General features: G+C 44.5%; 1 long non-coding RNA gene across 1 annotated transcript; it reads left to right on the top strand.

Moving 5' to 3' along the window:
* Window positions 1-3,189: 3,189 nt before the first annotated feature.
* Window positions 3,190-16,903, top strand: LOC109503160. The gene is made up of 4 exons (XR_002745050.2): window positions 3,190-3,682; window positions 8,529-8,600; window positions 11,901-12,260; window positions 15,980-16,903. It is a non-coding gene; the product is annotated as an uncharacterized LOC109503160 (long non-coding RNA).
* Window positions 16,904-21,545: the final 4,642 nt, after the last annotated feature.

Below are 21,545 nucleotides of genomic sequence, written 5' to 3'. Positions count from 1 at the left end.
GGGAATGAGGAGGAAAGAAAAGGGTTGGAGGCAGACACCTGACAGCAAGGAGAAGTGATCATCTCGGGTTCTCTGGTCTGAGGAGACAGAGATCCTTGAGCAGGTGAAGAAATAACCCCAACTAGACACTCCTCTCCCCAAATTGAAGCCCTTCAGTATAGCAAAAAAGGGAGTCCTAGGTACATTAATAGGCCCTGAGAGCACCACTGTGTTACAGGAGAGAACATTAACTTGAATTTCTAAAGTCAATCCTAAATATTAAGAAAAGGTTAAATTACATTATCGTAGTCATGCATTAAAAAGAAATGTCATAAAAATGATGAAAATTAAGATTTGCTCTTGAAAAGATGATTTGGAAAATAATATATGAGGTTGGATTGCTATGCTGTGTGTGTGTTATATATTTATATATATATATATATATATATATATATATATATATATATATGAATGCTGTGTAGGCATATACATATATTTATTCCTTTATTTTCTGGGTATATATTCTTTGATGTGGATACCTAGATATTTAATTTCCTCATTAGACCTAAAACATATTCCTTCAACAATATAACTGAGAAATAAACTATTCCGTGGGTTGTTGATAGGAGTGGAGAATGATACTAATGAGGTCAAATGGTGGGTAATTTGCTCACAAACTGACTGATGATACTGGGTTCTATGACACAGATTTCACGCCCACCTCCAGCTGGACATGGGGCAAATGTGGGTCTAGGGGGTTGGATGAAAGTTTGTGGATGAAGGCTAAATACTCATCCTTGATAATTGAGAAATAACCCAAGGTTGACTTGAGTAATATAGATTTGAGTACCTACCATGTTCGAGGCTTAGTAGTAGGTACTGGGATGTGTGGTGATCCTATGACGACGGCATTGGATCTATTTTCCTGTATGAATGGATGCATTATTACTGAGGTTGGATTGTCGTATGGGGATTCTTTTAATGGGGAAAGATGTATGACTATTAATCCTTGGCTGGCAAAAGGCAGCCTGTTTTTATCCTGAACACTCATAGCAAAATATGATCGTTAGGCTTTCACCCTGAGACTGGAGCAGGGACTCCCGAGAGACTGCACCCTCCAAGCTGTTCCAGGGAACACTTCTTATCCTTTTGGGGAGCACCCCACAAGCACTGCCCAGAGTTTGGATTCAAATAAAAAGTTAACTGATTGGGTTATTTCTACAACAACTGGTCATCGTTTACTTAAAGCAAAGCTACATAAAATCCTCCTTCCCATGGATCAAGTTGGTGAGCCCAATCTAGAAAACTGATGGACTGTGCTGGCTGGGGCGAAGAACTGGGGTCCAGCCATCAGTGACTCGTTGGGCCTAGTTTCATTCCCTCTTTTCCACTGAGTTTGGACTCAGCGGCCTGAAACAATGCCTATGAAGCTGTCACACTCTGTTGTGTCAAAGCGACTCAAGCACCTTTGGGCTGGGACCATTGAAATGATGGACTGTTATGGTCTTCCCTCTTAATGCTCGCTTAATGCCTGTTCAGGGAGCACTTCATTTACACATCATTTACATGCTAGGCTTATGCAATTTTGGGTGAAAATTCAGCATTGCTCTTGCACAGAGGCCATGTTTTTATTTAAATAAGATGAGCCCCAGGTACCCTAAGTGCAGGCCTGCACGTGTATTTCTAAACTATTTGCAGTAAGCCTTATCACGGAATTACATGACAATTTTTAATGAAAATAATGCTCAGTTTGCAAAGGAGGAAAAATAGGCTGAAACAAGGAAACATTCGTATTTTGCTTACGGTAATTCTTAAGAAGAATTGAGAAGAATTACAGTCCTGTGTAATAAGCTTTAGCTGGAGGTTTATTACCTTATCTACATCCTTGGTTTGATAGATAGTAGGAGTACAACTGCCTGTATAATACAGACCTTGGAGCAGTCGGTCAAACCATTATGCAGTATATTCACTGGGCACTTTGAGATTATAAAGATTGTTTCTGATTTCCATGTCATAGAATTAAAAAGCAAGGAGATGGCATTACATATACACAGAAACAATCCAGATGAAAGATCAAAAAATATAGGAAAGACTATAATGGTCCACGGAAATCTCATCATACCCAGATACTGAAACCAGAAAATTCTTTTTCAAGTCTGAGCTCTATCATGTTGAAGACATGACTGGGTAACAAACGAGGTCTCTTTCCTTAAAGATTAAATAAAGACGCACATTTCACTTACTTATGGTGATTATAAATAAACAGGGTGAGAATTGTAAAGTCATCGCCAGAAGTAATAGTATCAATCACTTGTAGTCTATTTCTGTTCTTTTTTTAAAAATTTTATTTATTTTTGAGGGACGGAGAGAGAGTGTGAGGCAGGGAGGAGCAGAGAGAGAGAGAGGGAGACGTAGAATCCAAAGCAGGCTCCAGGCTGTCAGCACAGAGCCGGAGGTGGTGCTGGAACCCACGAACCATGAGATCATGACCTGAGCTGAAGTCGGAGGCTTAACTGACTGAGCCACCCAGGCGCCCCTATTTCTGCTTTTTAATGGGTGTGTGAAGCAACAAAACATACAATTTCTCAGACTGTTCCTTTAACTAAAATTGGAAATGAAAGCGTTATTTGGGGGATGTTTCTCTGAATGAAGAATACTGATATTTCTAATTGAACTCCGAATTGAATTTCCGATAAACTGGAATTCAGGGCTTTCTCTCCAACTACATGGAACACTTTAGCAGATTAATGACTGATCATTTCAAGAGTCAAAAGGACTTGAACTGGCTTTGGGTGTGAGAAAATGAATCACCGTATTGCCATTTTAAGAGTTTATTTGGCTGTGGTTTGAGGTACATTAAGAACAGATAGATTTCCAAGGCAGAGTGTTGATATTACTCATTTACAGTGGGTGACCAGTTGGCGATAATGTACCCTGTGTCACAGCACCTGTCCTAGCCAACCTCAGTTCCACACCTACGGTTTAGAAATGCCGCTTCCCTTCAGAGATCATGAAGCTGCAAATGACTCTGTGTACCTGACTCGCAATTCTTTTTCCTTCTCACGGCCTTCCATGCCTATAAAACTTTGGGTTCGGCCGATTTGGGCGAGTGTTTTCTTTCTGGCCTACACATCTTGACTTAGCACGCGTGGATGGGCCTCTGTTATACACATGACCGGGGTCCGCGAGATTCTGCGGTCCCTGCAGAAAAGGTATTAGAAGACAGCGGAGGAAAAACGGAGAATACGAACACCAGAAGACGATTCCCCAACCAGCATGAACAAAAGATTTCCTGTAGCCACGGAGAGCCCTCCAGGACCCCACATCCCCCCGGATGGGGGTGTTCACACGCCTCACGAGCAGCAAAGGCAGCGCTGGCCGACGGTGAAACACTGACTCGCCTCTGATTTGCCTTTTGCCTGTTGAGCCTCCCCAGTCGGCAGCCTGTGTTTTTCCCCCAGCGGCTTCGCTCCCTGTCTGCTTCCGCTTCAGGTGCTCGGCAGCCCCTTGGCTCTTCGCCGGCTCTTTCAGCTGGCAAGCAGCTGGCCCCGCGGACCCGGAGCAGCTATGGCTCAGCCGGGACACGGCGGGTGGAAACGCCACAGGCCCGATCGGTTGTGTCCTTGGCTCGTTTAGGCTGCGACTTCGAATACACCCGCCCGCCCTGCCAGCGCACAGAAAGCACAGCACCTGATGGCTGCGGGTTAGAGATGGGCGGACTGAGGCCACCAAGGGGGACGCAGGGATGAGATTTTGTGTCATCTTGCTTGCTCATCTTTTGTAAGAGCCCGATTTCACAAAGAGTTTGTTTTGTTGCTTTTCAATCTTACCATACCACCAACACTTGGCTTTGTGGATCGTCCGCCTTTTACTTTTGTTTTCTATTTCATTCACTTGTGTGTTTATATTTTTATCATCTTTTTTTGGTTTTTCTTTTAATGCCCTGAATTGGATGCTTACTTAGCTCATTAGTTCTTAGTTTCTAAATTATCTAACTTATGCGTTTTAGGATATACATTTCTCTCTGAGTACAATTTTTGCTATATCTGCAAGGTTTGGTGTGTAGTTATTTTCATTATCATTAATTTTTTTAGAAGCACCTTATTAATAATTCTAATATTTCATGTTTAAATGATATTTTGGATATGTTGGGTAAAATAAAATTCATTTCATCTATTTCTTTTTACTTTTATAATATGGCTACTGCAATTTAAAAAAAAAATTTTTTTTAACATTTATTTATTTTTGAGACAGAGAGAGACAGAGCATGAGCAGGGGAGGGTCAGAGGGAGAGGGAGACACAGAATCCGAAACAGGCTCCAGGCTCTGAGCTGTCAGCCCAGAGCCCGATGCGGGGCTCGAACTCACAGACCGCGAGATCATGACCTGAGCCGAAGTTGGACGCCCAACCGACTGAGCCACCCAGGCACCCCTGCTACTGCAATTTTTAAATTAGATATGTGGTCTGTATTTGTGACACTATCATATTTCTTTTTTTTAAAATTTAAATCCAAGTCAGTTAATATACAGTTCAATAATGTCTTCAGGAGTAGGATTTAGTGATCCATCACTTACATACAACAGCCAGGTGCTCATCCTGACAAGTGCCCTCCTTAATGCCCCTGATGCATTTAACCCATCCCCCCCATCCCTCCAGCAACCTTCAGTTCTGTGTATTTAAGAATCTCTTATGGTTTGCCTCCCTCTCTTTTTTTTATCTTATTTTTTCTTCCCTTCCCTTATGTTTATCTGTTCTGTTTCTTAAATTCCACATATGAGTGAAATCATGATATTTGTCTTTCTCTGACTGACTTATTTCGCTTAGCATAATACCCTCTAGTTCCATCCAGGTTGTTGCAAATGGCAAGATTTCATTCTTTTTGATTGCTGAATAATACTCTATATATGTATATATATATATATGTATATATATCGCTGAGTATATATCAATATATATATGGATTGCTGAATAATACTCCATATATATATATATATATATATGTACACACACACACACACACACACACATACACCACATCTTCTTTATCCATTTATCCGTCGGTGGACATTTGGCTTCTTTACATAAATTGGTTATTGTCAATTTTTGAATATATCTAAATGTCCATGATTTTTTTCTTGAGTTTCTAAATGTTTCTTCTTAAAATTTCCAAATATGTGGGTTTCCTCCTCATCTTTTTGTTATTGGCTTCTAATCCCCCCCCCCCCCCCACCCCATTGAATTGTTTTGTGGTTAAGGACAGGTTCTATTTGACGTGGATTTTTTTGAAATTTGCTGAGACTTGCTTGTTGGCCTAGAATTGTGGTCAGTTTTTGTAAACAGTCCATGTTTTGTGCTTTGGAAGGTACATATTCTCTAAATGTTGGAGCCTGGGTTCTGCTGTCATCTGGCACACTGACCTGTACATGATGTTCAGGTCAGTGATCTCCGTGTTGAATCTTCTCCTTTTGCCCCTTCGGATTTACTTTCTACGTTTCCTCACCCTGATTTGTGCTGTGGGAGGCTGACCTGTATGAACTCTATCAAAAACTCCCCACCCTGGGCTTCTTTGGGCTCGGCCAGTGGAGATATGGGGAGGAGAGTGGGAAAATGCAGAGAGAAAGGTCAGAATAATAACTCTTCCAGCTTCCTCCTGCTGAGCCATTTTGGCAAAGACACAGTCCTCTGTCAGAGGTCTCAGAGCTTGTCAGACACCCTTCAGCCACAGCTCTCACTGGTGTTGGTGACCAAGTCTTCTTCTCGGCCGTTTAGCCCCTGTTGCCCTGTGGCTAGCCCTGGATGTGCTTCTCCGTCCATCTTTGGTGGACCTTGCCCATACCTTGTGAATATTTAATTAAACTCTCTCTCTTCATTTCATATCAGTATGGCATCATCTTGCTGCCAGGACCCAACTGATGCAATCTTTGGACCCATTTTTGCTTGCTTGACCTAACAATAATTGAGAGAGATACAATTAGATCTTCCTTTATGATGGTAGATTTGCCAATCTCTATGCTTTATGTATTTTGAGGCCATTTTTTTTTTAAGTGCATGCAGGTTTGAGATTGTTGTATCTTCCTGGTGAAGTGATTGTTCTATCATCATATAGGGAGGGGCCTTCCTTCTCTGTACTTTTTGGTCTCAGGATCCCTTTATATTATTAAAAGTTATTGAGGGGGCGCCTAGGTGGCGCAGTCGGTTAAGCGTCCGACTTCAGCCAGGTCATGATCTCGCGGTCCGTGAGTTCGAGCCCCGCGTCGGGCTCTGGGCTGATGGCTCAGAGCCTGGAGCCTGTTTCCGATTCTGTGTCTCCCTCTCTCTCTGCCCCTCCCCCGTTCATGCTCTGTCTCTCTCTGTCCCAAAAATAAATAAACGTTGAAAAAAAATTAAAAAATAAAAAAAGTTATTGAGAACCCCAGAGAGATTTTGTTTGTAGAGATTATATCTACTCACATTTGCCATGCTAGAAGTTAAAACTGAGAAAAGATTAAAATATTGATTTAATAATTCATGAAAAAATAAGAGCAATAGTCTTATTGCCTGTTAACACAAGTAACATTCTGAATTTTTTTTTAAGTTCTATTTTCGGAAACAAAACATAGAAGAGTGCCATCACTTTATATTTTTATAGATGTCTTTAATATCTAGTTTTTAAAAAAATTTTTTTTTCAACATTTATTTATTTTTGGGACAGAGAGAGACAGAGCGTGAACAGGGGAGGGGCAGAGAGAGAGGGAGACACAGAATTGGAAGCAGGCTCCAGGCTCCGAACCATCAGCCCAGAGCCCGACGCGGGGCTCGAACTCACGGACTGCGAGATCGTGACCTGGCTGAAGTCAGACGCTTAACCGACTGTGCCACCCAGGCGCCCCTAATATCTAGTTTTTTAGAAGACCACTGGATTCTCACATCTGTTTTGGCATCTAATCTGCTGGGGTGTGTTGTTTTGTTTGAAGTTGACGTATAGACAAAAACCCAGCTTCCCACAGATACGGTTGGAAAAGGAAGCAGAACTGTCATAACTGTTTCAGATAATTGTGGGAATTCATTCTTGATACTACTCTCAAGCTCAACAAGTGGTGGTTCTAGATGGTTAATTCCAATATGAAGTTTGAAAACAGATCGATGAAATTTTCATATTCTGTTATATTGCAACCCGTTGATCTATCTTGTACTTTGCATGGATCACTTACCCATGCATGGCTTTATGTTATTCATTGTTCATTTGGACCATAATGGTTCACCGAGCTCTGTCGATCTTCTAAATGTTGACACATTTCATTATACAGTATAAGAAAATCACATTGTACTATGCATTGTATGTAATGAACTAACTCTAAAAATGTTTTTTGAGAGAGAGAGAGAGAGAGAGAGCACAAGTAGGGGAGGGGCAGAGAGAGAGAGAGAGAGAGAGGGAGACACAGAATCTGAAGCAGGCTCCAGGCTCTGAGCTGTCAGCACAGAACCCAATGCAGGGCTTGAACTCACGAACCGTGAGATCATAACCCGAGCTGAAGTTGGGCACTTAACCGACTGAGCCAAACTAGGCACCCTTGTAATGAACTAACTCTAGCTTCAACTCTGCTTCCAATTCACTGTCCTTAGAAAGTTATTTTGAGCTTTAGTTTTCCCGCGTGTAAAATGGGGGTGATAATTATACTTTTCTCTCATGGTGTCTTGGAGGAAGAAATTTGATAGTGGTTGTGAATGCATTTTGTGAATGTTCTGATGCAATTTGGACAGCTGTAAGGATTGACAGATTAGAAAATAGTGTCTTTATTGTCTCTTCTTTAAAAGTGTCCAGATATCAACCTTTTAAATAAAGGCATAGTTATATTATCATTCGTAGTCTCCTACCCATAAAGTAATTGATAGAAGATTCTTTTTATTTTTTTGCCATGGGGATCAATAAAGTCATTTGCATTTTGAGTGAACAAAGGAACACATTTAGTCCATTGATGTGTTTAGTTTTCTTGAATTGGGCCTTGCTAACGATGAGGTTCAACTTTTCCATTGTATGGAAAAAAGTAGCTGAAAACCTGATTTCAGTGACTTGCCCAGGGAGGGACATAGGCCATGTGAAAGGCAGACTTGGGTCAAAGTCTTCATTTTCTGATGCCAGTGTTTGTTCCATTATACCGCCTCTCAAATTTCTATTGGTGACATTTTGGGTATCTTCACAGGGAGGAAGAGAATGTATAGGTATTATTTTTGTTTTTTAATTTCTAGCTTTCTAAAATCAGATCATCCTTTTCACCGATTCTTTCTGAATGCCTGGCAACCTTCTGAATACTTGAATTATTTTTTTTTTTGTCAGTGCATTTGAAGGTCAACACCTCTTCCAAGGAAAAAAAATAAGAACGTTGAAAAAAGTTTTCAATAGCCATCACATCATTTATTTGCTGACTCTGTTTGCATAGAATTGCTAACCGGCAGGGTACACGATCTTGTAAATTCATAAGGGCAAAGGTTTAGTGAGCTGCATTGAACGTGGAGTCTCTTTTTCAGGCTGGCTTGACATTACACTAAACCTGTTTCCTTCTATTGGCAGGAACTTGTACCAGACCCCAGGCTGCACACTGTGACCCATTCAGCTCAAGATTTTATCGGGCAGACATTGCCAGTATGTATTCCCTATTACGGCAAAAATATAGTTTACACATCGATCAAACTTTGATGGCACCCCTAGCAGGGTTCAAAGTTCACGGGGGTACCATGCATGGAGGGGAATGAGGTGGATGGGAGCAGTTGCCATAATGAAAGCTCTGAGGATGTTAGGCCCTGCTTCGCTGCCTCTGCCTCTCCCAGCTCCTTTCCAAGGGATCATCATGCCCTCCCCGTAGAACCTGCGCTGCCCTCTCTTCTGAACTAACCAGGAAATGCAGCCAAGGTTCAGTATTACCCACCTCTCCTCCACTCCCTTGCTTATTCGGTGGGGTTTGGGATGAATTTTCTCCTTCCCTGTCTCAACAGATAGAGGCCATCAGTCTTGTTTGTTCCTAAGTAACATTCACTATCAGTGAACCTCATGGCCCAAAGAAAGGATCCCAGGAATCCGAGTTACTTTTGGATTATCTTCTCTTGTGTTACCTCCTGCCTCATCCCCAGCCCCTTCCCATGATGCTACTGGCTTCCTCTGAACCCCAGAGTGGTGTGTAAGGGCCTGTCAGGGGTTTCTGCCTTAATTTTGCTGGCGTTCTTTCCCGGGATGGAACCCTAATCTTGAGAGTGCGGCAGGGCAAGGGGATGGGACTGGGTCGGGTGGGGTTGGGGGAAGTGGAATTGAGAAGTTATCCTCAAGTGTTGATCGATTCATGGAGAAGATGTTGGAGCCTCTGTTTCAAATCCAATGAAATATCCTCTAGAATCATTCCCAGAACACACACACACACACACACACACACACACACTGAGCTTTGCCTAAGGGGCAAACTCTATAAAGATATAAAGAACATAAACTTTGAACAAAGGAACACATTCTAAACTTTAGCCCTAAGACTGGACCCAAAATGAACGTCCCTTCCCCACAGAAGAGCGAACAAACAGTCCCCCCCCAAACAACAAATCAATAAAACAGAGTCACAAGCAGCACAGCAACTGTCAGGTTCACAGACTCATTCTGCAGTTAATGATACAAATACCAACCGAATGTGCCTGAGTCTCGAGCCGTCCATCCAGATGCAGGAGACCATCTACGGTGTGAGAGACACCGAAGATACAATAGGCACCAAATTAGTCGGAGAGAATATGAGCCAAATACCCAACCGACCAAACAAACAAAAAATGTGGATGAGAAAGAAATGGCTGAATATACTGAGTTATGTAAGAGTCTGAGAAAGAATTCATAGGGTTTCTGGAAACACAATTTCATCAAGAGCTGGAGGAAAATGAAAAGGAAGACAGCAGGCGTAATTGCCATGAGCAATCGTTTCCTGCTGAGACAGAAGAGTCTTACTATCAGCTCTGTAAGAATACATCCAGGCAAATACAGAAAACATGGAAATAAATACTTCTCATAAAATCAAGACGGGAGGACAAAAGGGCACCCCGAGACATGCCATGTGTAGCAGAAAAGAGAGTGGGCAAAGGCCAGATAAGGTGATAATAGAAAAAGAGAAGTGAGAAAATTACATCTCTGTGGGCATCATTAGGGGGAAGGAAAGCAGGCAAATAGAAAGTGCTTAAAATGTAACAGAGTGAAGCATCTAGAACACCACAGGTCAAATCCTGTTAGAGCCAATAGTGTCACAAAGGAAATCTCTTTATAACGAAAAAGGGAAGCGAGTAAGTGCAGGGGAAAAAGCGGCAGCCAGAAGGCAGGAGAATGGGGTTGCAATTCAGGTTCTTTTACCACCTTGGCTCTATTTCCTTGGGGGGTATTTGCTGACCTTTTCTGGGTCAGAGCTTCCTGGTCTGTAACTTAGCCCAGGGTGGTGATCTGTGACTTTTTGACAGCATGACCCCTTTAAGAACCTGAGGAAATGTACACATTTTCTCAGCAAAGTTAACATGGCTTATACTAGATCTTTCATGCCCCTTCCAGGGGGGTCTTCTCTATTTTGGAAGGGGACACCGGACATGAGGGTCAGAATTGCAACCTAGCCTGGGCTTTTCCAGCTTGGCAAACCTGTGGGTCTACGATTTCCAGGTGGTAAGCGTCTGCTGACTGCACACAGTATTGAACTCAACGCAGTGAGGCACAGCGCAGACAGCCAGAGCTGTGCAAAGGGGGTTCTTCTCTTAGCAGTGGCACCTGAAGGAGAAAGGCAGTGGGGGGCATTGGTAAGCGGGCTCACCGTGCTTGCCTCTTCTGCCTTAGCAGCACTGGGTCTTTTTTTTTTTTTTTAGTTTGCTTGTTTTTATTTATTTATTTATTTATTTAGAGCAGGGGAGGGGCAGAGAGAGAATCCCAAGCAGGCTTTGCCAGAGCAGAGCTCGACACGGGGTTTGATCTCATGAGCCGTGAGATCATGACCTGAGCTGAAATCAAGAGGCAGACGCTCAACTGACTGAGCCACCCAGGTGCCCCATCACTGTTTTTTTGTTTTCTTTTTTTAATCCACTCGATACTTCGGTGAAATGTAACCTAACCTACTGTCGGGGCGTGTTTGGGCTCAGTTCTTTTTATTTTGGTTAGCTCATGTCCTTTGCCTTGCCCCACCCTCTCCCTCTTTCCTTTCTCTGACCTCCTTTCCACGTCCTCCCTTTTCCTCCCTTTTGATGAAGTGATGAAGTGATTAAGGCTGGTGCCTTGGAGGTGGGTGACTTTAGAAAGAACCTTCCATGTGCTGGAGGTGGTGCCGGGACAGACAGAACTAACAAAAAATATAAGACGCGTCTCTACTGTCGAGAAATTTATAGGGTAGCTGGGAAGGTGAGCTGCAAACAGGTAAAAAGTACAGGCGCCATCTAGGATTGGCGCACGAGAGACTGTACAGTAAGGGAAGGGTCCTCAGAGTGTGTGTCTGCCGTGTGGATGAGCCTCGTGGGCTCATGCTACAGGTTTCAAGTTGTTGAGTCAGTGGGCCCGGGAAGGTGTCGTGGAAGAGAGCCACCTTGGTGCTGGGTGGGCTGGGCCTGGAAGGGTGTGTTTGGTACTGATGGTTGGGGAAGTTCCCTGGAGGGGGTGAGAGGGCATTTGTCTTAGTCTGCTTGGGCTGCTATAACAGAAGACTGCTGTCTTCTCCCTGCGTCCTCACGTGGTAGCAGGGGCGGGAGAGCTCTCCGGGGTCTTTTCTAAGGCCACTGTTCCCTTCATGGGAGCTCCGTGCTTGTGACCTAATCACCTCCCAAAGGCCCCACCTCCAAATATCCACACACGGGGAATTAGGTTCCGACGTGAGTTTTGAAAAAAGACACAAACGTTTGGTCTGTAGCAGCATGCTTATCCAAGTTCACCTTTGTTCTCTCCTTTCCCTTCCAGGGGTCTCTCGGTCTCTGACTCAGATTACAGTTTAGAACACAACATGGCAGGCCACGTCAAATGGAGCCAATCTTTGACCTAAGGAGAAGAGCGCTTCTGCACCTACCAGGAAATGAAAGAAAAGCAGGAGTGCCTACTTTTCTGGAAAACCCATTCATTCATTCAGTAAATATTCATTGGACACCCGCTATGTATCAGGCATTGTGCTACACTGTGGGAATACAGCAGTGGACAAGACATAGGTGGCCCTGAGCTCTTGGCCTTCAGTGAAGGAAAGCCAGATACCAACTTGCACCGTGACCGGGAGCCCTGTACTCAGAGGACATCTGGCTATAGCACTGTTGACCTTTCTGGTTTCAGGTCAGTTTAGAAGTCCGATATATCCTACCTTTATTCTATCAACGCCTGTTCTATTATTCAGTTGGGGGTTGGTTGGTGGGGGCCACCATGAGCAGCCACTTACCCAGGAGCAGAGTCTCTGATTCACGAAAATGACAAACATACTGAGAGAACATATAAATCGAAACAGTACATGGAGTCCCAGCATCCAGTTCCAGATTAATGAAGCTAGCAGTGTGGCAAACGCGCCGCATAGAAATCCTCCTGAAGGTTGGGAGAGGTACATTATAACGATTGGTGGTTTTACCGAGAATACAAATAGCAGGTAGGAACATGTCGAGCTTTTGAAAAAATGCCAAAAACTAGGCAGCACAACAGAGATAAATAAAATACACAGTAAAGAGGCAAAATAATAAAATACTGTAATTTGGCCTCCCAGCATGAAGGAGGGAAGCTGAGACTGGAAGAATGGATTAGAATTCATGAGTCATTTGCTTGGTTTTGAACTGATGGAGCCCCAGCTGGCTGGAGAGGCCCGAGCAAGCGGGTTGTTCTTGCTTGCAACCCTGAAATCCCTGTAGAGTGGACTGGCTCTCCCAATCTTTCTTCTATGAGGCTAACCATTTATTTATTTATTTATTTATTTATTAGCAACAACTTTGGGCCCAGTTCTGTGCTAGGCATTCATACGAATTACCTTCCGTTGTCACAAAGTCCTGCAAGGAACGTATGAGGAAGCCAGGGCTCAGAGATGTGAGTGACCTACTCTAAAGTAACTCAGCTAGTGTGGAGGCCACAGCTAATCCCAGTCTTTCAGACTCTGCTGTTGGCATCCCCCTACTGTGGCCTCCCACCTCCCCTGTCCCATGGCTTTCTGTGCCCCTTGGCACTTGACAAATGACGTCTGGGTGAGAGGCAAAGCAAGAGCTTCATAAAAGTGAACACCAGGGAGCCATGCAGGCTAGAGATATCTCCGTCCATCGATAAAAGGCCGGGGCAGCCTTTTAATTGCCTACTTCTGGGGTTACCTTACATCAGGGTCTGCTACTGGCGTGATTTAAGAAACAGGTCACATCTTGTAGTTCTGAAAAGTAGGAAAGTGCTTAAAACAAACAAAACCAAACTCCACTTGATTGGAGGTATGTCAAAGGGAGACAGGAGCCAACTAGAAGAACTCTGGGTGGCCAAAGGTGGACCAATTTAAGTGACAAAATAAAATAGAATTGGATTATAACCCGAAGTGTAAAATAAATATCCCAGAGTCCATACTGGTTCCAATGACTGAGCAAATAAATAAACGAAGGAGAAGGCACGAATGTCTTGTGCAGAAGAATCCCAAATGATTTATGTAGATACCTCCCTCTCGAGGGGGCACACACAGCTTCCCATCCCTTAAATGGAGGCAGTGACTTCTTTCCAAAGAGTACAGTGTGGATGGGGGTGTAGTGGTGAAATCTGGCAAATACTACCTCAGCCAGATACTCAAGGCCCACATCTACTGTGATAAGTCATGTTGACGGTATGTACTCTTGATCTCATGTGATGACAGTGACACTTTACCTCTATGACCTTCATCCCAAACCTCCAAAATCCCAGTTAGAAGAGCATTCTATAGAGCGATTGCCCAAACCATGCAAAACTGGTCAAGTCATCAATAACAAAGAAAGTCGAGGGGTACCTGGGGGGCTCAGTCGGTTTAGTGTCCGACTTCGGCTCGGGTCATGATCTCACAGCTTGTGGGTTCAAGCCCCGCATCGGGCAGACAGCTTGGAGCGTGGAGCTTGCTTCAGATTCTGTGTCTCCCTCTCCCTCTGCCCCTCCCCAACTCGTGCTCTGTCTCTCTCTCTTTCTCTCTCTCAAAAATAAACAAACCCTAAAAAAATTTTAAAAAATAACAAAGAAAGTCTGAAAAGCTGTCAGAACCAAGAGAAACCTAAGGAGACACAATGGCTAAATGTAATGTGATGCCTGGATGAGATCCTGGAACAGAAAAAGGACATTGGGTTAAAAGTGAGGAAATCTAGTAAAATGTGGATTTCAGTCAAAAATAATGTGTCAGCACTGATTCATTAATTGTAACAAAGGTACATATTAATGAGGGATGTTAATATTAGGGAGAACTAGGTATGGGGGTATATGGGAATTCTCTGTACTCTCGTCAATTTTCTGTTAATCTGAAACTGTTCTAAAAAGGAAAGTCTATTTAAAAAACAGGTTAAATTCTAATAGTGAGATATTTTGAGCATGAATTTAAGCTGTCTCATGTGGACAGGGAATATTGCCTTATTGCAAGTCCAGTCCTGTACTTGACCTTCAGCTCATACCAATGGCTGTCTGGGTGCCCTTTTGGCCTTTGGAAAGGTTTGGTAGAGGGGGCCGCCCACTGGGAAGCCAGTGGGTACAGGAAACTAAGCCTCACACCTCCTTTGTGACTGAGACTCCTGCAGGTGAGGGCATTGATGGGCCGTATGTAGAGGAGGGCAGTTTAGTGGCTTGAAACTGAATTGGCTGGGACAAGGCTGGGCTGGGAGAGGGGGTATTAAGAACAGCCTCCGAGGTGAGGGAGGGCTCCTGGCCTTAACCCCCACACACCGGCAGGCCCACTTTTACACCAAATCCTATGTTTTGATCTTCCCTCCATTCACGTAAGTACATTTTCACCAAGCACTCTTACGTGCCCTACATTGTGCTCTGTGTTGGGTCTGTAATACTTATATTCCAGTAGGAAAGATAAAAGTAAACTGATAGATGATTTCAAATCTGATAAGCCCTTGAAAGAAACAGGGTACTAGGACAGGCAATAAGGGGAGGGGTCCTAATTTAGATGGGATAGTTAGCCAAGGCCTTACTGAAGAGAGGACACTCAGGCTGAGGCCTGAAGGATAAAAGAGAGAAGTCACGCAAAGCATGGAGTTCTGGTAAAGGGAACAGCATGTGTGAGGGCTCAGAGGCAGGAATGAATTCTGCATGTTTGAAGAACTGAAAGAAGCCACCTATAAAACAGTTTTATTTTTATTATTATTTTTTAATAAACCTCTTCTTTTTAAAATGCTTATTTATTTTGGGGGGGAGCAGAGGGAGAGGGAGAGAAAGAATCCTAAGCAGGCTCCATGCTCAGCACAGAGCCTGATGCAGGGATTGATCCCAAGAACTGTGAGCTCATGACCTGGGCCGAAATCAAAAGTCAGACGCTTAACCAGGTAAGCCACCCAGGCACCCTATAAAACAGTGTTTTTTACACAAAAATGATGATCTTTAGATGCAAACAAGACAGAACGTAATTTATATTTTATTCCGTTTCGTCTTTTTCTTTACACTTCATTCCAGTCATTGAAACATATAACTTTGGTATAGTTGTCATCCTTTGTAAAATGGTGTTTTTTGACCTTTGCTAAGTAAACGGAAGTCATACAGGCTGACTTCTCCACGTGGTCTGGATGTAGCATGACACATTTTTCTTTTCTTTTTGTCTCTCTATTGTTTGGGATCCTTCTCATCTGGTGGGAGCAGAGTCTTTTAATAATCAGTAGTGCAGCCAAGCTGTGCGAGGTGATTGATCTGAGCAAAGAGGAAGTCTGTCTTGTTCTACTCTGAAGATCAGGACGGTCCTAGGCCTGCTTGCACGGAGTGCGGTCAGCATGGCTGGGGGGCCTCTAACTATCACCTCAAAGGTCTTCAACTGATTTGTTCCATCTACCCCCCAGTGGGGATGTCTTGTCACCCCGTCTTCTGTTCTTTAGCCTACAGGTACCCCGGGGTGCATTGAAGGAGGTCGTTCATGCGCAGAAGGCTGATGGGTCTGCACGAAGACATGGGCCCTGAGTCTCTCCTGATGAAGGGGCGGTGGGTTGCATGTTGACCACATGCACACCCCCCGGGGGCAGAAGGAGAGTCAGCTGGTTTGGGCTCGAGTGCCAGAGGGGGAAGTTTCTTGCCTGCAGGGCGGTCAGGGTGACCCATCCTCTGTGGGCTCCCTTTGTGGGTAGCTTTCCCAGGCTCAGCCCCCAGTTCAACCTCTCTTAGTCTTGAAGAGATGCAGACATGCTTCCCCTTTCCTTCCTGCATCTCTCAGAAGGACAGAGACAGAGAGATGAAGACCCATCAGAGGCTGACTCTGTACAGACTACCAGGGGACTTGGTGGGAACAGAGCAGGCTTAGACCTCTCCCTGGGCTCCAGTGGGCTTGTGGTTGGCAGGTAGCATGTGGCTGCTGTTTCCGTCGCAGGCCTGGAGGGAGTCCCTGCCGGGTTGAAGAGTGGGAGAGCCCAGCCCTCCTTCTGGCTACCCCGAGGTCCATCTCTGCAGCCTTTAACAGGCTTCCACATGTTTCTTTTTTCCGTCTTATAAGCCCTTGGGATTTGGCCCACTTGTGTCTCATTTCCAAATTCTCCCTCTCCTGGAGCTGTCTTCAAAGGCGGCTGCGTCGTTTCCATCAACCCTCCTTCCTTGTTCTCACTGAAATAAGTGCACGGTGTTTTTCATTTCTAAGAACTTTTTACAGTTAGTGTCTCCATGGAGATGACACAAGTAACAAATAGGCGGATAGGAACACAGACTCAAGAAATAGCAGTTGAGGGGCACCTGGGTGGCTCAGTCGGTTAAGCGTCCGACTTCAGCTCAGGTCACGATCTCGCGGTCCGTGAGTTTGAGCCCCGCGTCGGGCTCTGGGCTGATGGCTCAGAGCCTGGAGCCTGCTTCCGATGCTGTGTCTCCCTCTCTCTCTCTGTCCCTCCCCCGTGCATGCTCTGTCTCTCTCTGTCTCAAAAATAAATAAACGTTAAAAAAAAAAAAAAAGAAAAGAAATAGCAGTTGAGCACTGTTCTGAGTTTTACCCTGGGATAGAAATGGCCTTGGCTTTTCCCAGCCCTCCCCTCTCCACCCCCTTCTAGGTGGTATTTGTAATGATTGTCCTGTACTGCCTTCTCCAGGTTAGGAGCTGAACCAAATACCTTAGATTTTACGTATTTTGAGGTAGGGGTCACTTCCGGGATTGCCAGTCATATCTTGACCATAACCGGCTCCCTGCAGAGGGCACTTCCTGTGGCTCTCCTCAGGCCATCTTGCCTGCCCCCGGGCAGCTGCTTTTGGTGTTTCTTGGTAGTCACTGTGGTGGTCTGCCTCTAGGTGTCCTCCCTGGGGCCCCAGCCCTCTTCTCTCTTCCCAGTTTGATTTACATCTACCTTAGCTATTGGCAAGTTGTTGCAATCTTAAATGAACAGGCCTACTTCTTCAGCTATTGCTTTATAACACTTTTGGGGGTGCAGTGGGTCTTATGAATAGTCACTGTTGCCCAGTGACCGCAAAAGGGAGGTGAGAGAGCTAACTGGTTTAACTGGCGGGTTTTGCAGTCCAGTTCCCTGGCCTGTGGTGGGGCCCCACCACTTGACAGCCCTATGACCTTTACAAATTTACTTAGCTCCTTCCAACAGGGATAGTAATATACGGACACAGATAGTTGTTCAGAAGGCTAAATATAGAGCTCTCAGAACAGGAGCTGGCTTGTGGAAGACGCTTCATCAATCAACGTTGGCTGAGATCATCTCCACTTTGGAAGCGGGGAAACTGACACCTGGAGAAGTCAGGTTCCTTAGCCAAGGTCACCCAGCTGGGAAGCGGAGGAGACAAGTTTTACACTCATGGTGGGCTGGCTCCGGAGCCCTCTCTCACAGGGTCGCTATGCAGCCCTGGCTGACAGTGAGCTCCATCCTCTCCCACAGCCTGACTCACCTGTATCAGCCCCTCTGACAGTTCCACGTGGCCATTTCGCTCTTTTACACGCCCTCTGGACGTCATACCTGCGTGCTGCTCAGGCTTTACTGAGCCCACTGGCTACCTAGTGCCTGCTGTAGCATCTGGTCCATCTGGCTGATCGCTCCCTCCACACATTTCCTTTGTTCTGTGTGATCCCTCACCCAGGTCCATCTCTTGCCCTCAGGGGAATGCTCTTGAATACGACCAAAAAGCCTAAAACACACAGAACAATAACCCATCCTATTTCCACCAAGGGCAGGGCGGTTCCCTCGCGCAGGTATGGGCAAACCAGTTCAGGTGCAAAAGACAGCGTCTTGGGCTTTCATCCAAAACTCAAACAGAACACACAAGCGCTAATTTATTTTTAGGTTTCAAATTGTTCAGGAAACAAGGTTCCAGTTTTCCATATCCTTGGTTGTTCGTGTTTTATCCAGGTTCATAAGGAAATGTTTTGAAATACCACAAGAAAGTCTGAGGTGGGGGAGAGAGCGCCGAGAGGAAGGAGTGGGGGAGAAGGAGCTTTGCTTTTTGATGGTGAGCAGGAAGGTCGGAAGATCTTGGAACGCAGCCGGGCTTTGTCATATTTCTGGCCCCATTGTAAAGCCTGAGGTGGTTTGGCTAAACATCAGAATGTGGGGGCGTTTCTTTGAATCAAGCTTTATTGCATAGGGCACATATAGGAGAAATTCCATTTTGATGAATTTCAAAAGTGTGATTTTTTTTTTTTTCTTGTTGGTAAGAGAGTTCAAGCGTTTTGCTGGAAAGGCGGTATGGAAAAAGTGGGAGCAGTGACCCAGGAGGCAAAAAACCTGGGTCCCTGTGTGGGCAAGGCCCTGGACTCCCTGGGCCTGGGTATGTCTTACATAGCTGGGCGCAGCAGCCACATCCGAAATAGTAGCCTTCTTATTATCTCCGTTACGGGGTCACCATGTCAGGAACCAGAGCTGGATACAGTTTAACGACTTGGAATTCTTTCTTGGCGCTTCGTAAGGAGAAACGCTTTTAGAGTGGGATCTGGGCCTTTTCCAAGTTATGCACAATTTTACTTAAATGAATTTGATAAGAGAGGACAATTGCTATTTCAACCTTTTACATGGGAACCTGTTACTATAGGGTACATAAGGGGTAGAATGTATTATTTATTGCATCTTAAGTTTTTCACACAATATTTTCTCATATTTTAAAAGTAGAAATTGGGAGGGGTTGCCTGCATGGCCCAGTTGGTTGAGCGTCTGACCCTTGGTTTGGCCTCAGGTCACGATCTCACAGTTTCGTGGGTTCAAGGCTGGCGTCGGGCTCACTGCTGTCAGCGCGGAGCCTGCTTCAGATCCTTTGTCTCCCTCTCTCTCTGCCCCTCGATCACGCTCTCTTTCTCTCTCTCTCTCTCTCTCTCTCTCAAAAAATAAAAAAATAAAAAATGAAAGAATATGTAACGCAGTATTTTTTTTTCACTTCGAAAAATTTCTTATTACGGGGCTTTCAAGCATATGCACAAAAAGTAGAGAGAAAGTAGAGTAAAATTAACTCCTGCTGTGGAATGAATGTTTGGGTCTCCCCCACCCCCCCACCTCAAATGCATATACGGAGACTCTAAAACCCAATGAGATGGTGTGTGGAGGGGGGCCTTTGGGGGTGATTAGGTCATGAGGGCAGAGCCTCCTGATAGGATTAGTGCCCTGACAGGAAGAGACTGGAGAGAACTTGCTTCCTCTTTCTCTCTCTACCCTGTGAAGACACAAGAGAAGACGATGCCCGCAAACCAGGAGAGGGCTCTCCCCAGCCTCCAGCACTGTGAGAAAGAAAGGTTTGTTGTTTAAACCACCCACTTTATGGGATTGTGTTATAGCAGCTGGGACTAAGACAAGCCCATGTTCCCATTACCCACTTCAACAACGAAGATCTCTTAGCCAATCTTATTTCCTCTATTGTCCTCACACTTGTTCTTCCATATTATTTTGAAGCAAACCAGACATTGTATAATTTTATCCGCAGGTATTTCAATACATATCTCCGAAAGATAAGGACTCTTTCTCCAGCGTTTTGTTAGGAAAAATCTCAAGTATACAGCAAAGTTGAAACCTGCTGTATGCTCAACTGCCTAGATTCGACTGTTAACATTTTCCGATCTACCTTGACAAAGACATGTGCCCTGTCACCAGTCTATTCATTTATCTATCCTTCTATCCATCCATCAAGCCATCTTGTTTTATTTTTGATGAATTTAAAGTAAGGTGCAGACATCTGTACACTTTCCTTTCAATACTTCAACATGCATATCGTCAACTAGAGTCCAATATTTGCTAGTCTCCCCCCTCCCCGCCAACTGGATATGACCTTTACATCTATGAAATACACGCATCTAAAGGACCTATTTGTTGCATTTTGACAAAAGTAACCCACACGCCCATCAACACTTAGAATATTACCCTCACCCCAGAAGGTTCCCTCAGTCCCCACCAATATCCTGCTCCCTCTCCATTCTGATGTTTTTCCACCACAGATCAATTGAAACAATACTGTTGAGAATTTACCTTGTCTGTTGTAACTGAAAATTAACATAATACAAACTTTCTCAGGAAAGATGTGTTTGCTCCTCCTCACCTCCAATGTCTTGGGTTTTTAAAGAGTGCTTCCCAGGTTTTGCTTAGGGGACTTTGTATTTCCAGCTTCCTTCCCCTGTGTGGTCCGTGGAAGGTTTTGTTTGAGCAGAAGGATATTGCTGAAGGAGGTTTGGAAGCCAATGCTTCAGTTATTTCAGTTCCAAATTTATGTGTATTTGCAAACATTTTGGCCACAGGGTTCCGTGGGCAGCTGTTAGTAGTGCCCAGAATTAACTTGGTCATGAGAGCCATCTGCCTGATGTCTCCCTTGCAAAAGAGTCTGAGGGCTTTGAAGGTTCTTTGGAAGTGTAGCCACGGGGCATTCTGTTTAAATTATCTTCTTATTCTCATTCCTAGCCAGTAGAACTCCAAACTGAAAACTTCTCCCGAATAACAAGCAAAAAGGTGTCTTAGACTCTACCTTTCCTCAAAGTACCAAATCACTTTGTTATCCATACTAGCCTTTGCTTGTCCCCTGAATTTCGGGTGACGTTGGGTTGAGTACCATCACAAGTCCCCCGTGCAGGCTGACAACCTCTCTGGGCATCCTGGGTGTGGTTCATTTTTCTTGTCACCTCTGCTCTGAGCTGAACCCTTCCGTGTCTGGTCGCCTCCCACTTGCCTGCGCATGTATTCTCTTGGGTTATTGTCAACCTTGAAGTCATGTTTCAGTTCCTTTACTTAGGTTTCTACCAAAACCTATGCACACAAGGATTTTTGGGTATATAGCAGATATTTCTAAAGTTTTAGGAATGCGGAGGAGGTTTGCATCAAAGAAATGTGAAGATCTTTAAACATTTTCATTCCAGAGATTCCTATTTCTAAAGAAATGTCCGCTTTTATCTACGTGCTCATGTTGCTCTGCCACGTGCTCTCTTCTCTCCTTCATTAAAGTCCTATTTGTTTTTCATGCAAAACAATTTTCTTTTCTCTCTTTTTCCTTGTCTTCTCCCAA

The sequence above is a fragment of the Felis catus genome, chromosome C1, assembly GCF_018350175.1.
Source record: "Felis catus isolate Fca126 chromosome C1, F.catus_Fca126_mat1.0, whole genome shotgun sequence".
NCBI lineage: Eukaryota > Metazoa > Chordata > Mammalia > Carnivora > Felidae > Felis > Felis catus.
Note: the sequence above shows the minus strand (reverse complement) of the source record. Positions and strands in the feature narration are given on the sequence as shown.